We start from the raw sequence: 15,732 nt of genomic DNA, 5'->3' as shown, positions 1-15,732 counted from the left end.
CCTTTTGTCTCCTTCATTTCCACAGACCTGCATTCTTTCAGAAACTGCACACAAGCAAAGTTCATTTGAAGACTGAAGGTGCCATGGCTTTACATTGAGAAAAGCCTGTGCCAACTCTTCTTTGCAAATGGTTTATTCCAAACAACCAATCCATCTTAAAGGATGATCAGGTCCAAAACTAATAGGTTTTACTCCAGCAAGCTTTTACACGAGCAGTTCCATTAAACAGGATTACTTGTTAGTATAACACTATGTTAATTGAGATCATCATGTTAGTTGTGGTCATTATTATTCACGTTTCATATAGTCATACATACTAATAATTAAAGTCAGAAATACGAGGTATCATAATGCACAAAAAGTAACTGTGGAAATCTCCAAAATCCCAAGTATTTCTATTCTTTAAAGCAGTCTTATGATTAAAGACACTACTCAGCCATTTCTGGAGCCCAAACATAGAGACTATTATTCTGAAAGGTGCTAGCTGTGAACAAAGATCAAACTCACAGTTTAGCTGCTGCAAACTGTATGTTGACACGGATCCTAGGTTAACATCTGCTTGGTGACACCTCTTCAGCTTGGAAGTATTGAATCCTAAATGGGCCCATACGGTTTATGGCTATGTGAGCCAGATACTTGAGAAGCCATTCAGTTCCATTCAGTGCGACTGCACAAGATTAAATACTCACTGCGTCACACTAACATGATGAAGCACTTCTTCACCCCTTCAGAAAACATATATTCCAACTTGCAAGAAATGCCTCAAGCGTTCCCCATCACAAAAGCACTACAAAGAGGACGTCGGACATCATCTCGTTCTGTTTCTAACACCGTGATAACGACAGAACTTCCTGCTCTGCACTAAACCAAGCCTAGAGGCCCACGTACAACGGAAACAAACCCTCTAAGAACGGGAATCGCCACCCCTAGTAATCACCGATTGCTCCCCAAGCCGTCGTACCACAGCTCCCGTTCTTACCTCAGACCGCTGCCCGGCTCCCCCCGCGCCGCTACAGCAGGGAGCTGCCGCGCAGCGTGCGCGGTGCAGCCGCAGCCGAGCAGGCCGGAGCGCCGCGAGCCGAGTGCTGCTGCTGCCGGCGGCTCACGGCGCGTCAAAGCGCGGGCAGCGGCGCCGTGCCGCGCGCGATGCAAAGCAAAGCCGTGTCACAGCGCAGAAATCGCTGCGACGCGCCTAACGCGCTCCGGACGGTGCAAGGAAAATCTGAGCCGCAGCATAGCTGAAATACATCACGGAAAATAACATCCCAGCGCTTTCCTCGCAGCCCGCAAATACGCCCGACTGAAGCCGACACCGCGGGCCGAACGGGGCCGGCCCGCTCGCCCGCCGCCCACATGGCCCCGCGCACACCTGGGGTAGGGCTGGCGGCTAGCAGAGCCCCGCCGGCACGCAGCATGCCCCGGGGCGCGGCCGTGCCCGCGGGAGCCGAGCCGGTAGGCAGAGCCCTCAGCGCCCCTCCCCTCTCTCCGGCCGCACGGCCTGCGGGGCCGGAGATGCCACGGCCCCCTCCCGCCACCCCCCGCTGCCGCCGGCTGAGGGACGCTCAGCAGCGCAGCGGCACTCACCGCCGTGCCGGGCACAGGCCGGAGCCGCCGCCCCCTCCTCAAGCCGCGCCGCGCCTCGCCGCGCGCTCAGGTAGCGGCCGCCGCGCGCCCCGCCCCGCGCCGCGCCGCCCCGCCCGGATGGCCCGGGAGGCAGTGGCAGAGCGCTCGGCCCCGCCGCGCATGCCTGCCGCCTCCCTTCCGCGTCCCCCGCCCCACCCCGGCGTCACGGCGGGCGGAGCGCGGCTTGCCCTCCCCGCGGCCGTCAGGAGGTGGTGTGAGCGGTCTGACCTTCGCTCTCTCTCCTGGGGGGGCTGCACGTCTGCCCTGAGGTGGCCGTTAGCAGGGCGGAATAACGGGCTGTGTGTTACAGCGTAGGCAGATAGGCCTGCAGGTATCCCAGCTGTGAGGGAGGCACGCAGAGCGCTCAGATGTGCCCGCTGCATGAAGAGCCCGAAGCAGTGCTGCCAGCCAGGTGGGGCCAGGCCTTTCTTCTTGTTGCACTGCTGGTGGCGTCTCCTGGCCTGATGTCCCACCAACAGCTCAAAGCTTCAACAACAATCAACAATCAAAGCTTCTACACTGTTCTTTCCCTGGGGCTCCTTACGCTTGCTTCGGTGACTGTAGTGGCTCTGTTGATACCCATGCCTTTATTTGGGGCACATGTTTCTGCTTCTTTCCTGTTTGGGGATTTTTGTTTCAGCATCTGCATTTCTGTGCTTGAGCTTCAGATCTTCAAAGTTTCATTTCTCTGTTTTGGCTGAAATTTAGCATAATTTCTTAACCCTTGTACACCTGCTTTGCAGCCCTCCCAGAAGAGGAGGGCCATGCGGTAACTTCAAGCTGTGCTCATGTGGAAGAAAAAAAGCCCTGTTGCTGATAAGCATCATTTGGTACAGCCTCCTCCTAGCAGTCAGGCACGCTGCCCTGGGTGAGCCTTCCTGGCAGTGTCAGCCCCACCAGCACCTTTGCACACATGGGCTGAGAACTCCAGTACATCTGCCCCATAGGCAGCGTAAAGGCCTTCTTAAAAATAAGAAACACCAGCCAAAGCTTTTGTATGTCTTTTAGCCTGAACTTGAATGTACCCATCACATTAATGGATTTATTCTTAGAACAATTTGGAGCATAATTGTTCCCCGATGGTACAGGAAGAAAAAGAAATCATAAGTGGAGAGATAAAATCTCTTGCGCAAAGCTGAAGAGATAGCAAAGCCAGGAAATGAGCTCAGATTTCCTGAGTCAGGCGGCCTTGCTTTAACCGCACAGTCATCCTCTTTCAGTCATTCTCAGCTTCTGAGCTATGATGTAAACATCAACAGCATTAGCACAGATTTGACTTGTTCCTACTTTGTACAGAATGACTTTACTGTTCCCACTGAAATTTCCTTCAACTTCTCAATTTCCTTCCCAAAATTAAGATAAATTATATCACAGACTGACCAGAGTATTCTTAAATTCCCACTGCCTTTCTCAGGCCCTGGCAAGTAATGTCTTCATCCTCAGCACTGTAAATACCTGCTCAGAAAACAATTGTGGAGCCTCAGTGGTGTAGCTCTAGGTGAAACTGATTAAGGAACAAATTGTTCCCTATCATCATGCTTTTCTGCCAGATCAGAGGACCAGGAACACTTGTAGCAGCACAGGAGAGCACATACACTGTCTGCTGACCTGGAAATGGTGGTAGAATCACCTTGTTAACTCCTACTATTCAAAAATTATTATGAAGGCAAACTCTAAATTAATATCTATCTATCTATATATATATAAAAGAAGAATAGCCTAGAGATAATTCAGGGTAGACTTGAGAACATCTACTATGTGTTCAGACATTTAACAAATTGCCACAGTGCTTTTAGAGCTTCATAATTAAGATGCAAAACTCATAGCTGTTTCGAATAACTTCAGAAGGGGACACATTACTTGTACTTGAGCTTCTGACTGCTGAAGTAAAAGGACAGTCTTGAGAGTCCTACTGTCAGACTACAGACTAAGATCTAGCCATGATCAAGTGCGCTATCTTTCCATATCAGTTTAATATTTGATGTGTCTTCATCTTGAGGACTTTCTGTTCAATTGATTTAAAGTGATGTTATTGTCCTGGGAGATGGACTAGAAGCTCATTCATCCGCTTCACGTGGTGCAGAACTGTGCTGCTACTTCCAAAAACCACAGACGTGGCAATAGATGTGAAGAACACACGGAGAAGAGTGTGAGAGCTGGATGAGTAGAGTGTGCCATTTGCACAGTTACTGTGCCACCCTCCATCAGTTTGCAGATCAGGGACTTGTTATCCAAAGATGGATGTTCCCATTGGTTTGTTCAGGTTTCGGCAAATGCAGGGAGCAGTAGGAAGGCCTAGTTTTCCCTGTAATAAGCAAGTATTTTGAGAGTATCCAGCCATAATCTTGCTGGTTCCTTCATCTTCAGCTGACTTGCTGTACACTACCTCATTACTAAGTAATAATACTATCCCTCAATTTGTCCTAGCTAAAATAAAGCCATTTACATGGTTTTCATAGAGTCACAGCACAGCTGAGGCTGGCAGGGTTCTCTGAGTCAAAGAAACAAAATCATAAAGTGATAGAGGCTTAGGTTGGAGGGGATCTCTTGCCTTTTCAACTTGTACTTTTGTAAACCATGTAAATAACTTAATTTTCATAGTACCTTAGAAATATGTATTAGAACAAGTTCGAAAAGTTGATTAACTTGTTTTCTGAAATAATGAAGACAGAAAACAATGGGCAAATGTCATATACAGAAGTATCTGCATGACTGTGCTCATATATGTGTGTTTACTATTTCTGTGCATTAGGTCCACAAAAAACACAGTTTTGTATAACAAATAATTGTATGATAAATTCAATAATTATATATTTAATTTCATATTACATAAACTTAGTAATTACTATATATGTATATATATGTATAATTTAATAATTTCAGTAGGAAATTCTGCTGGTTGCAAGCTGAGGTCTTTACCAGTTCACCATCACTGCATCTTCTTTTGCGTACATGTGGGAAAACAGAAATGAGCAGAAGCTCACTGCTGAGATATGTGATAGCCGAGCTGCACTTCCGTCCTGTATTTTTCATACTTGGTTGAAAGAGAATCCAGCTGTACTGAAATGAAGTGCTGAGCATTAGACACGCTTTCAGACATTACTGCTACCTACTGCTTTCTAAATCCATGCACAGGATAACATTTAAAAAAGAACTGTCCGTTATCAGTCACGCAGCCACATTGTTATTTAGGTACTTGGCTCAGAGGTTTGCCTTGGACTTCCTAAGACAAAGTTCCCATATTTATGTTTTTATCATGTGCTTGATGTTATCATTTCTCTGCTGGGGCAGTGCTGTTGAAGAATTTGCCTGGACCAGTTCAGTGAGAACTGAGTTAAAACCTTTCTGGGGCAATCCTTACACCATGCCACTGCTGTTGCCCTTTCTTCTAAGAGCTGTCCAGCCATAATGCTTCAAAACACCACATCAGTCTAAGTGATTTAGACCTGCTTAGCTGTAACAGACTAGTTAAACTACTTCATCAGTCTAATTAAAACTACTTTGTAAAATACTGCCTTTTTCTCTGCACGTCCTCAGTAGCCGTGTTTCCACAGTATGCAAAAGCATTTCTAGGTAGCAAATAAAATTATATCATACGTGCCTAAAATCCAACTATGCAGTATTTCATTTCTTTTAAAATATGTTTCCCTCAGTATCTAACTGTTAAAACAAATTAGCATATATTTCATTTAAGTCTGATATAGCTTATTTTTAATTCCAGCTTAGTTGGTATGCACATAGCCTGAATGCCCCAAGGAATACAAATGTCTAACATTTCCTCTGAGTCAGTAGGAATTTTGAGGCTCCTGACACATGGGTAAAAAAATTTTCTTTCAGCTTGATTTATAGGTATGGAAATTATATCACTTTGTATAAATAAAAATTATTCTAAATCAGGCTGGAGAAACATTTTCACCACAGTTTGTTACTGAAATGTTGACTAATAATCTCAGAATCCAAAAATATCTTTCCAGTACTGACATTATTATGGAAATTTATCTAGTGTGTTTGAGATTTCTTTTAACCCAATCTATGAAAACATGACAAAATAGAAAAAATAACTCAGACTGTTTCTAATAACTCCATCCAAATGTAGCAGAATAACGGGCTGGAATTCAATGAAATCTCACAGAATCACTGAATGGCCAGGGTTGGAGGGGACCTCAAGGATCATGAATCTCTAACCTCCCTGCCACAGGCAGGGCCACCAACCTCCCCATTTAATACCAGACCAGGCTGCCCAGGGCCCCATCCAGCCTGGCCTTGAACACCTCCAGGGACGGGGCATCCACAGCCTCTCTGGGCAGCCTGTTCCAGCACCTCATCACTCTCACAATAAAGAACATCTCCATGACATCCAACCTAAATCTCCCCTCCCTCAACTTAAAACCATTTCCCCTTGTCCTGCAGTTATCAACCTTTTCAAAGAGTTGATTCCCCTCCTGTTTGTTGGCTCCCTCTGTTTTGTATGTCTGCTTTTCCTAAGCTGATCAATATTGATAAATTATAATCTTGGTAAATTTTGGAGTGAATAAGATAGCAATGGAGTTACACATATTAAGAAATCAAATGTAAAAAGCAAGAAAGCAAACAGCAAAAGAATACAAATATAAGAGCATCAAATGTATCTATCTGTTTTCATTTGACAGCATTCATCTTAACATTCATCCACAGGGAGAGATCATCAGCATCACTCAGCAGATGAAAACAAAAATGAGCCTTCTGAGCCACGTTCAGAAAATGCTTAGAAATGACAAAAGGAAGCTGATGGTGCAGTGACAGATCTGCAGAATAATCTCCCTTCCTTTCTTAAGGAAAATTCCCACCAACTGGGCAACCCTATGAAAAGGTACATAATAATGGAAAGTATTAATTCTCATTTATTTCATCCAAGAGAGGATCCTTCTAAGAGCCGTCCAGTTTGTGAGTCCAGATTCATAGCTGAAGCAGACTGCAGAAAGGAATTAAATACAGTGTTACTGTTTCCATGAATATTTCCTCAATTATATTAAATTTTCATATGAAAGCCATTAGTTTCAATTAACTGTGAGGCATTAAAAAAGCAAACAAACAGAAACAAAAAAGAAGCAGACTGTTCCAATAGCAAACAGCAGTTTCAAAATACATTTCAGGATTTCAGAAACAATTTTATTCCCTATATGTATTTGACCCTAATCTTTCTTGTCAGAACATGTGAAAGCATCCAAAGATAAAAAATGAAAGCTGAAATTCCATTTTTTCAGTGACTAGATTACATTTTTAGTATTAACTGGCAACGAAAATAAAGAGCTCAAAGATGCAGATTAAAAAATGCAATTGCTTTTCCTTTTTTGTGTGCACGTGGCAGTAACATGTGCTCCGAGAAAAGAGCTGACCTTATCTAAATTTGTGTGACCAACCTACCCAGTACAGCTCAATAATTAACTGAATGTCTCAGCGCTCCACAGGAACATTACGTACAGCAACACTGTATACTCAGAATCATTTGGAAAAATCATGAAATGTCACATCAGAAATGTTTTGTCTTATAAGGCTTTTTTTTTTCTCTCCTGTGCTTCTTTCCTTTCCTTTTTCTTTAGGCGTTGGCAATCATCTGGAGAATGTAAGTGGCCATTTAGATGATTCTTAACTAGCAACCTCGGCCTGTTGGAGATGCAATTTATACACGTTGCTCTTGACTGTTCCTTCAGAAGGAATTGGTTGGTTCACCTCAGTATCAGCTGAAGGACATGCTGTCACTGTCTCCAGGGTCCTTCCTTACCACTGAATCTTTTGGAAACCGCTGTGAAAGTCAAACATTTTGGCTGCAGTGCGTGTTGGCCACTTGCTTTCCTGTCAAGTGAGAAAGCTGGATTCTCACAAATGCAAAACAGAAGAAATGTTATTCTTGTAAGCAGGTGCCTTCCCTTGATTCATGGACTTCTGAAGCCATCATCCCAAGAGATTTTGCCAGAAACACTGGCGCCAGAGATTCAATAGCTGATTTATCTAGTAAGACATTTAGCAAGGTTCTGCTGTACTTTTAAACCTGGAGATGCTGAAGGTGTTTTTCTCTGAGTTAATAATTATTAACTGTAGATAGCAGCAAGCTGGAAAAAGACTGAACTATTTTAGAAATGCATGCAATAAATAATAGTGGCTGTGCTTCAGATGTCTGTCACAAGGCTCAAGGACAAATTCTAAACAGCATGACTGGCATTTTAATGGCTAAAAATATGTCTTTGGTCCACATTGTGAAAAATCGATTAGAAAACTCTTACAGACCAAAAGTTTTGTGCAAAATAGTGAATAAAACTGCTGCCCTTCCTGCCTTACTATAAAAATAGCTATGAAAAATACTTTCTCCTTTAAATCATTTAAAATCAGGGAACTCCTAGAGCTCTGCAAGCATGAGTGCATCCCTGGAATACATGTTAGCAGAGGTAAGGCTAGTTCTAATTCATTTCACATAAACTGGGGTATACAAGGTGCAAGGGTCAAACTGAAAAGCCAGTGGCAAAGATCTGGAATCAGCAGATCCTCACCTCAAATCTGTGTGTTTATGACTGAACCAACACCCAGGATGAAACCCTACCAAAATGGCATAGAGGAAGAACATAAAATCCAATACTCTGAATGTAAGAAAGCTGTAATAGTAACTGGAGTAAAATAAGAAATATTGGGAGATATTCATCTAAATGCTGGTGGTTAAGAACAGGTATGACTGAGGTGCATGTAATTCTTGGAGATGCAGAAAAGAGGACAACACAGACAAGCTAAAGGAAACCTCTATTGACAATGCAGGCCAACTGCAGAACTAATTCAAGCCACAGAGATGCACGTAGTGAAAGTAATAGCAGATAAGCACTGATAAAATAGTAAACCTACACTGAATGCACAGGGAGGTGGATAAGCTTTTAAGGAGTGCCTGGCTTTCATCCATCTTTCAATATCACTTCAAACTGTGTATTTACAGCCATTTTTTAGGTGTCTGATTTTGTTTTTATGTTACATTTTTATAATACAATGCAATGCATTTTCAAGAACAAAATGATACTCTGGCAATGTAGCTGTATGTATTGAAAAAAGTGAGGCCAAATATTGCACACAATTCAATCAGTAACAAAAGGAGAGGTGCTGAGTATGGATATAGTACTTATGTGTAAAAGAGGAGATTGGTGAAAGGGGACTATAGTCCTCAATGTATTGTTCACTTACTGAAGTAAGAATAGTATCACCTGGACCTTGGTTCTTCCATTGCAGGCAGTGACAGGCACTCTGCTCTATGTTTATAGCATTTAATTCCTCCTAAGACTCCAGATTCAGCCGCTGCATCAGTTACGTACAGAGGTACAAACCATTGCATGGAACATCATTTTCTTCACGTTCATCAGAAAGCACTGAAGATAAAGAAGTTATCATTTCAGAGATTAAATTTCTGACAGTAATTAGTTCAAGGCATACTTTGGTATCCAGAGGGAAAAGGGATTTGGAGGCATTTTCATTTTAATTCATTTCATTTGAAAAGAGATACCTCATTATTAACTCTTAAGAAAATCTTCAAAGATAACAACCCTTATTAAGGTGAAAATTCAGCAGCTGAAATTGTCTTGCTGATTCCAGAGTAGTTAGCAAGACAGTAGATGGAAAAAGATTGTTTAATGTTGATTTTATTTAGAATAGAACTCCTTACTGTTCTAATCACCTAAGTAAATAACTGCACCTTTCATCCTGGTAGAAGCAGTGTGGTAGTTTGTGTTTAGAAGGCTGTATTTGATGCTAAGAAAACATCAGCATGTGCTGCTGATGCATTTAAATCATGAGTAGTAGTGCAGACACTAGCTAGGAGAAATGAACGTCATTTTCTCCCTGGGCCTGTACTTCTGTTATAGTCCAGGTATCCTGGGAGTCTTTTGATTTTGTGGAAAATGCAAAGATCACAGAAAGAGCTGCAGATAAGAATATTAAGCACTATTTATCTGGTTGCAGATGACCTGGAGTGGTGCAAAGGTGGGATAAAACAGGGGAATCAGGTACTAGAAAGAAGAGAAACAAATATACACATTTAAAATAAGAGACAGATGAAGGTTTTCCAAATGAGAAGGAAAAAGGGAATCTTGCTGGTAAGCGAATATGATCTTATGAAATATTGAAGTGAGGAGTAAAAAAACCAGGCCCACCATTTTTCCCTGAAGTGGTGGATGCCCCTAGCATGCACTCTTCATATTGCCTTTAATTCCTTATGATAATATGGGGTACCCTCTTTCTAGGTGGATACACAAGAGTATCAGTATGGAGACAACGATAATGATCTTTAGAATCTTACACCTGGGGCCAATTATAAGCACTTAGCTAAACATACAGTTAGCATATTCAGTGAATGAATTAAAATGTATGTATCAGATAGAAGAATAATAGCCCTTAAATCTGTTTTCTACATCAGTGCTTCTGGTTGCATGAGAACCTCCTAGTTTGTTAGTCACTGAACAGGTAGGTGCTGGTACAGCTTACTGTGCCATTTCATGAGTCATGGAAATCTATTGTCATTTTAAAAGCAGAATTTACTTGGCAATTTTAATACATTAGTGTCCAAGGTTACTGGTTTTCTAAAAAAAGCTGAGACAAGGATTTGCAGTCTTGTGATACTCTCAGTACCCAGGTGTACCTTGTAGATTCAGTATCAGCTTGGGGAATTTTTTATTTGGAATTCACTTTAAATGAACACATTCTGTGTAAATGAACACGTTCTGTGTTCATTTATCTTCTTCTGTGTATCTTCTGCAAGTTCAAGATGGATGCACAGACACTTGCCATCCTCAGAAGCTTTTGGCTTTAGCACAGGGAATCTGCAGGATTATTGCTTAAATGAATGCAGTCCAGAAATATATTCTAAAATTAGTATTTTGATTGAAGGCATGTAGGAAGACATTATCGTTTTGCCTGCAGCCCCAACAATGTGCACTGCCAAGACATACTACACATTTAATAGTAATGCAGGTATAGAAAATGAATTACAAGTTAGATTATTTTTCTCATATCAGTGCCTTATTGCTTTGGAAAAGTGAAATACCTTTATAAGCATTTAACGTCTGTTGTTTCTGTTACCTATTGTTAGTTCAGCTAACAAAGTCAGTAGTATTGTTTTCTCAGCTGGATGAGCAAGAAGAGAGACTGGCACATGATGCAACTGGTGTGTTTTTTTGATTCACCTGAATTTTTTCATATGGTTGCTCCTGCAAGACAGTGCAATATACTCAACACCATTTAGAAGTTAACTCACTTCACCCTGAAAAATATTTTGTGGGAATTCATATCCTTTATCAAATCTCACTGGTAACAGAACCAGCCATGCATTCTTTTGATGTCATGTTGGTTTTGTAATGAATTCTTAAGAGCTGCTGAGCTGTGCCATGGCTGTGCAAAGAAAAGCCACAGAGCAAATGCCACTGACACCATCGGAGCTTCAGCTGGGCTGATCTGATGTTTACATACCTGTAGTGATGTTATTTCAGTGTTCCATGGATATGCACCTTTTTGTGCAGTTTTAGTCATAAAGCTGGTCTTGCAGAATCTGGGCTTCTTGGTCTTGACAGTACAGATATTTTCTTACATGTCTTATATGATTTTATTTTTTTTGTGCTTTAGTGCAGAAGGGAGAAATATTCCAACACAGATGCACACTTACTTAGCCCTATGTGTTTATAATACAATTGTCCATTCCAACCTAACCCACTCTATGATTATGTGATTCTGTGAAGGCTTGCATCCTTGCACAATGCCCTGCAGAAAGATCGTTTGCTACATTTCTCCATTTCATTCACAAAGCGCTCAGCTTCAGGGATAGTGTGTTACCTTTTAAATATAGAGAATTAATAATTTGCTCTGATTTGTGGCATAGAATTGGTCCTTACTGGAAAAGAAAGTAGTTAATCTTTCACTACTCTAAAGATCATAAAAAAAACACTCTGCTGCTTGCTTTCTTCCCCAGTTTCACAAAGTTATGTTAAGAATAGTTTACATGCACCAGAACTTACCAGTTGTGCAGAGCTGATGGCAAACATGAATTCTAACAATAAAAGAAAAAAAAACCAGCACAACACAAATGCGTGGATAGCCTCTTTCAGATTTTTCCATGACTAATAACTCAGTGGCAGATGATTTGGGTCTCTTATAAATTTAGAAATCTGTGGTGATAAAGGTATCACATTAAGGAGTTTGAAAGAAAAATCCTTTCTTTATGCACAGTTTTGGAAAACAAACAAACAAAAAAAAAACTGCAAGGAACATATTGCCCTGCCAGCACATCTTCTCTACAAAATCTTGAAAGGAAAAGACAGTTCAAGATCCATGTGTAGTCAGTCCATGGTCATTTTACCAAAACTACTGACATCTGGCTTTATAGAATGAAGACCACATGGTTGCAAGATAGAAATATTAACACCCATGGAGAACACTAGCTTTCACTGTAAGTTTGACCACTGAGGTCTAGACTAGGACCATGAAATTTACTCTGTTGCTCTTTTCACAGCCATCAGCCCATAATGGCTGTCAGAAATAATACATCTTCTTCACTGAGATGTGACCCGGTCGGTGGCTGCGAATTGAATCTTACTATATTCCCTCTACAACTCCTTCGAGATAAAGATCCTATTATCCATTATCATTTTTTGGAGCGTGTAATTTCTTTTAAAAATTACTCAGTCAAAAGCTAGTAATACATTTCAAGCATTATATTAGATGGTCTTTTGTCACTGCCAACAGTGAGTGAACACCAAAAGTTCATAAATGTGCACAGTAAACAGAAAGAGCAGAAACAGATTAGTAAGAGTGGTTTTTATATTTGCTCTGCAAGGACTGAGTTCTGTAAAATAATACTTACAGTCAGAATACATTTCCATATCAAAATGCAGTCAGCAGCAGGAGGCTATATTTGTATTACTGTAGTAAATTGTGTATTTGACAGCTTACAAATAAACTCGGGGAAGAGTGAGAGTGTGAATATACTGAAGGTCTTCTTTCTACAAAGATAATTCTTATTGCAGAAAAGAAAAAATTATCTCAGGTCTGATGCATTCTTGTTTGTACTAAACTTTAAGAAGATAACCTGGATCCCTTTTGGGGGTAGTTTTGCTTATTTTTATCATTCATTTTCCTTTCTTGCTTTTTTTTACATCTATTTCTATATATAAACATATATCATGTGTATTAATTCCTATACATTGCCAATTTGCTCTAGGAGGGATGAATTCAGGCACTCATTCACATTGGCTGCTCTGAGACTTGGCAAATTTACACTATCACTAAGCCATCTGAGTCACTGCTTTTAACTGCTTTACAGGCCAACAGCTTATGGGGATATTGAGGCTGAGCAAGTCATGTCTTGCTATTGCCAATATTTTTTTAAGTAAAAAATGAGAGGAGAGAAAAAAAGCAGAGGAGGAAAAAGGGTTCTTTCCAGCTTTTGTTTGCTGGCCTGGATGAGATGGTAATCTCAATTCCTTGTCTCTGGCTTTTCTACTCAATGTGTACTGCTGATCAGGCCCAGTAATTATGCACTTTTGAGAAGGGTGTGGGGAGGAAGCAAGTGGACTTCTTTAAATCCCAGGGATACTAAGGATGACAAACATGACAGAAAAATTCCTTCCATCCTCCTCGCTTTTCTCCATTGCCACTTCCCACACTTTTTAATGGCTTCAGAAAAGATCTGGAGCAGTCATCCCCCACCATCCTGTCTGCTAGTTGGTTCTAATTCCTGACATGTCAATTAGGATCCATTAATTTCTGGTTCCATTCTTCCCTTGTTTACTAGACAGGATATCAACCCAGTCCTTGGCTTATATCAGTAGATGGTTTTGTTTTCATTGCTGCAGTAAGCCACTCTCTGCATTGTCTCTCAACATCCACTGCTACAGGCATATAGGACAGTTTATAAAATGTGTCTCACTTAAAAGTAAAGTTTACAGTTTGGTTTGGCTCGTTAACATCTGAAGATAAAGCCTACAATGTGAGAGTCTCCTAAGAACTAATCATCCTCTTGCTCTCTTCAAATTGTAAAATTACTGCCATTACTAATTCAAATTATCCTGCCCTTTAGACCTGTACTAACATTTAAGTAAGAAAAGCAGTAAGTGCTGCATTCACTTTGAAAGCTGCATCACTCCTGAGTGCTCTAGGTACCAAGAGTATTTCCATAAGGGCAGCATTGATTTTATTTATCCACTGTGTGCAGCATAGCAAGTCATTCCTCCTCTTCACATAGTGCACTAATTAAAAAATAAACAGGTAGTATGACAAATTATGTTCAAAATCTCCAAAGGACAGACCTGCACACAGCAATCAGCTTACACTTTGTGCCCTCAACTATGACTTATTCCTGTTCTCTTAAATTACACTCTACTGGCTGATCAGACCATAAAGCAAATGGACAGCTGCAGTAGAGAGAGGGCATTTTAATAGTAAGAGTGCTGTAGACATGGCTCACTGCCAAAGAGCACATTGTTAAAGCAACCAGCATAAAATGAAAAATTAAGATATTGGCACCAAGACCTACCGGTAAGAGCTGAGGGTCAGTAAAGGACAGTGAAATAATATAAAAGATTTCTTCCACTGGATTAAATTTAGGACAGGCAAAGCAGTTCTTGCTTTGGAGAGCTTGCTTGCAGAGCTGGGAACTGTGGTGAGTCTCATATAAACACAGAGGACACTGTTGGCTGTCCTGGCTGCTGCAATTTCTGCTCTTGGCCAGATAGCAATTTGGTACAATCCTTCTTTATAGCACAGTCACAGCTGGACAAAACAACTTCCAGATCAGTTCTGAAATGCACTGCCAGTAATCAATACATATCTTAATGTGTTTTATTTGATACTTTGTTCTATTTTAAAAGCATCAGCAATTTCTTAAAATTGCCTTTTTCCTGAGAGAGATGCAGAATAACATCAGCAAGGTAAGAGAATATTCACATGCTCCTTCCTCAATAGCTGCCACAGTTATCAGTGGTTAATGCACACTGCATATGAAACCAGTTATGAGAAATTCTGTGGTGAAATGGCTGTGTACTTGTTATCTGGGAAAATCCAAACACATGCTCTCCATTCTCTAGTTACATCATAATGTACTGTACTCAAATAGTGTCACAGATTTTTATTGCTATCCTATACAGTGACTACAGCATAGCTTGTAGTGCGTCTTCATTCGGCTTAGTAATTTTATTGTCACATTGTCTCTTTATTGACTCCTTTATATGAATTGTATTTTACTCCAAAGATGCATGTAAATAGTTTTTCAGCATCATATACCAATTCCATTTATTTTTTTGCCTGAGAGTACTTCATTCTGTTGGGGCAGTTTAGAGTTGAAGCAATCGAGCAAATTGAGATGGTCAAAATCTTCAACATTCTATAGGACCTGTGACTTAATATTACAGTATAATCCTAAACATCTTTTGTTTGTTTGTTTGCACTCTGTCTAGGAGCATTCTCAATGGGCCCTGGAGAGCACGACTCAGAATTAGGAGTCTGTGGCTGTTTACAAGCAGCAGGCAATCGTAGCTACAGTTGTCATTATTTGGAAATGCTTAACCAAAGCCAAAGGTATGAAATACAGACCATGTGTGTGCCAGAAAATCTTGGTAGGTCAACACAGTGAGATTTTCTCTCTCAAAGGAGAGCAACTCTACAATTTCTAAAATGAATCATAAAGAGTGCCATTTTGTAAATGTTTGTTATAAAACAGGATCATTAGCAACTCTTTCAACAATTTTAAAAGGTTTTAGGGATTGAGTCTGAGCATCATCAGAACAGCATTCACTGCCGGCTCATGTTAGCCAAGCCTCGCTCAGCCCTGTGCACATTGCCTGGAAAGGCGTGATGGTGAACACCCCACTGCATGTAGGAGTTTTGAGTCACATCCAACACACTCATGGGGTGGGAGGGGAGTGAAGGCTCCCAGGTTTCTCATCACACCACCTACATGCAGGACGTACCTCTTGAGTCAGACGTGAATTGCATGGGACAGTCTGTGACTCTTACACTTTAGTGCTAGGACTTCAGTGCAAGGTACCTGTCTGACATTGCTCCTGGATATTTTTACACATCCTCCATGAACTACTGTTATGAATAATACTGCTTTCA

General features: G+C 41.1%; 1 protein-coding gene and 1 long non-coding RNA gene across 4 annotated transcripts in view; one reads left to right on the top strand and one right to left on the bottom strand.

Annotated features, from left to right (window-relative positions):
* CCSER2 (coiled-coil serine rich protein 2) overlaps positions 1 to 1,683 on the bottom strand; it is a 70,935-nt gene extending 69,252 nt beyond the window's left edge. Inside the window, exon 1 of one of the 3 annotated variants that reach the window (XM_052677972.1) lies at positions 1,585 to 1,683. The gene's annotated coding sequence lies outside the window, so the exon portion shown is untranslated. Of the gene's footprint in view, positions 1 to 979; positions 1,144 to 1,584 lie in introns of those variants that run through there. The other 2 variants (XM_052677973.1, XM_052677971.1) reach the window with 2 other exon arrangements.
* Positions 1,684 to 1,832: 149 nt separating this feature from the next.
* On the top strand, positions 1,833 to 8,179 carry LOC128078092 (uncharacterized). The gene is made up of 3 exons (XR_008205294.1): positions 1,833 to 2,035; positions 6,298 to 6,472; positions 7,203 to 8,179. It is a non-coding gene; the product is annotated as an uncharacterized LOC128078092 (long non-coding RNA).
* The last annotated feature ends 7,553 nt before the right edge of the window (positions 8,180 to 15,732 follow it).

The sequence above is a fragment of the Tympanuchus pallidicinctus genome, unplaced genomic scaffold (assembly GCF_026119805.1).
Source record: "Tympanuchus pallidicinctus isolate F22 unplaced genomic scaffold, pur_lepc_1.0 scaffold16, whole genome shotgun sequence".
NCBI lineage: Eukaryota > Metazoa > Chordata > Aves > Galliformes > Phasianidae > Tympanuchus > Tympanuchus pallidicinctus.
Note: the sequence above shows the minus strand (reverse complement) of the source record. Positions and strands in the feature narration are given on the sequence as shown.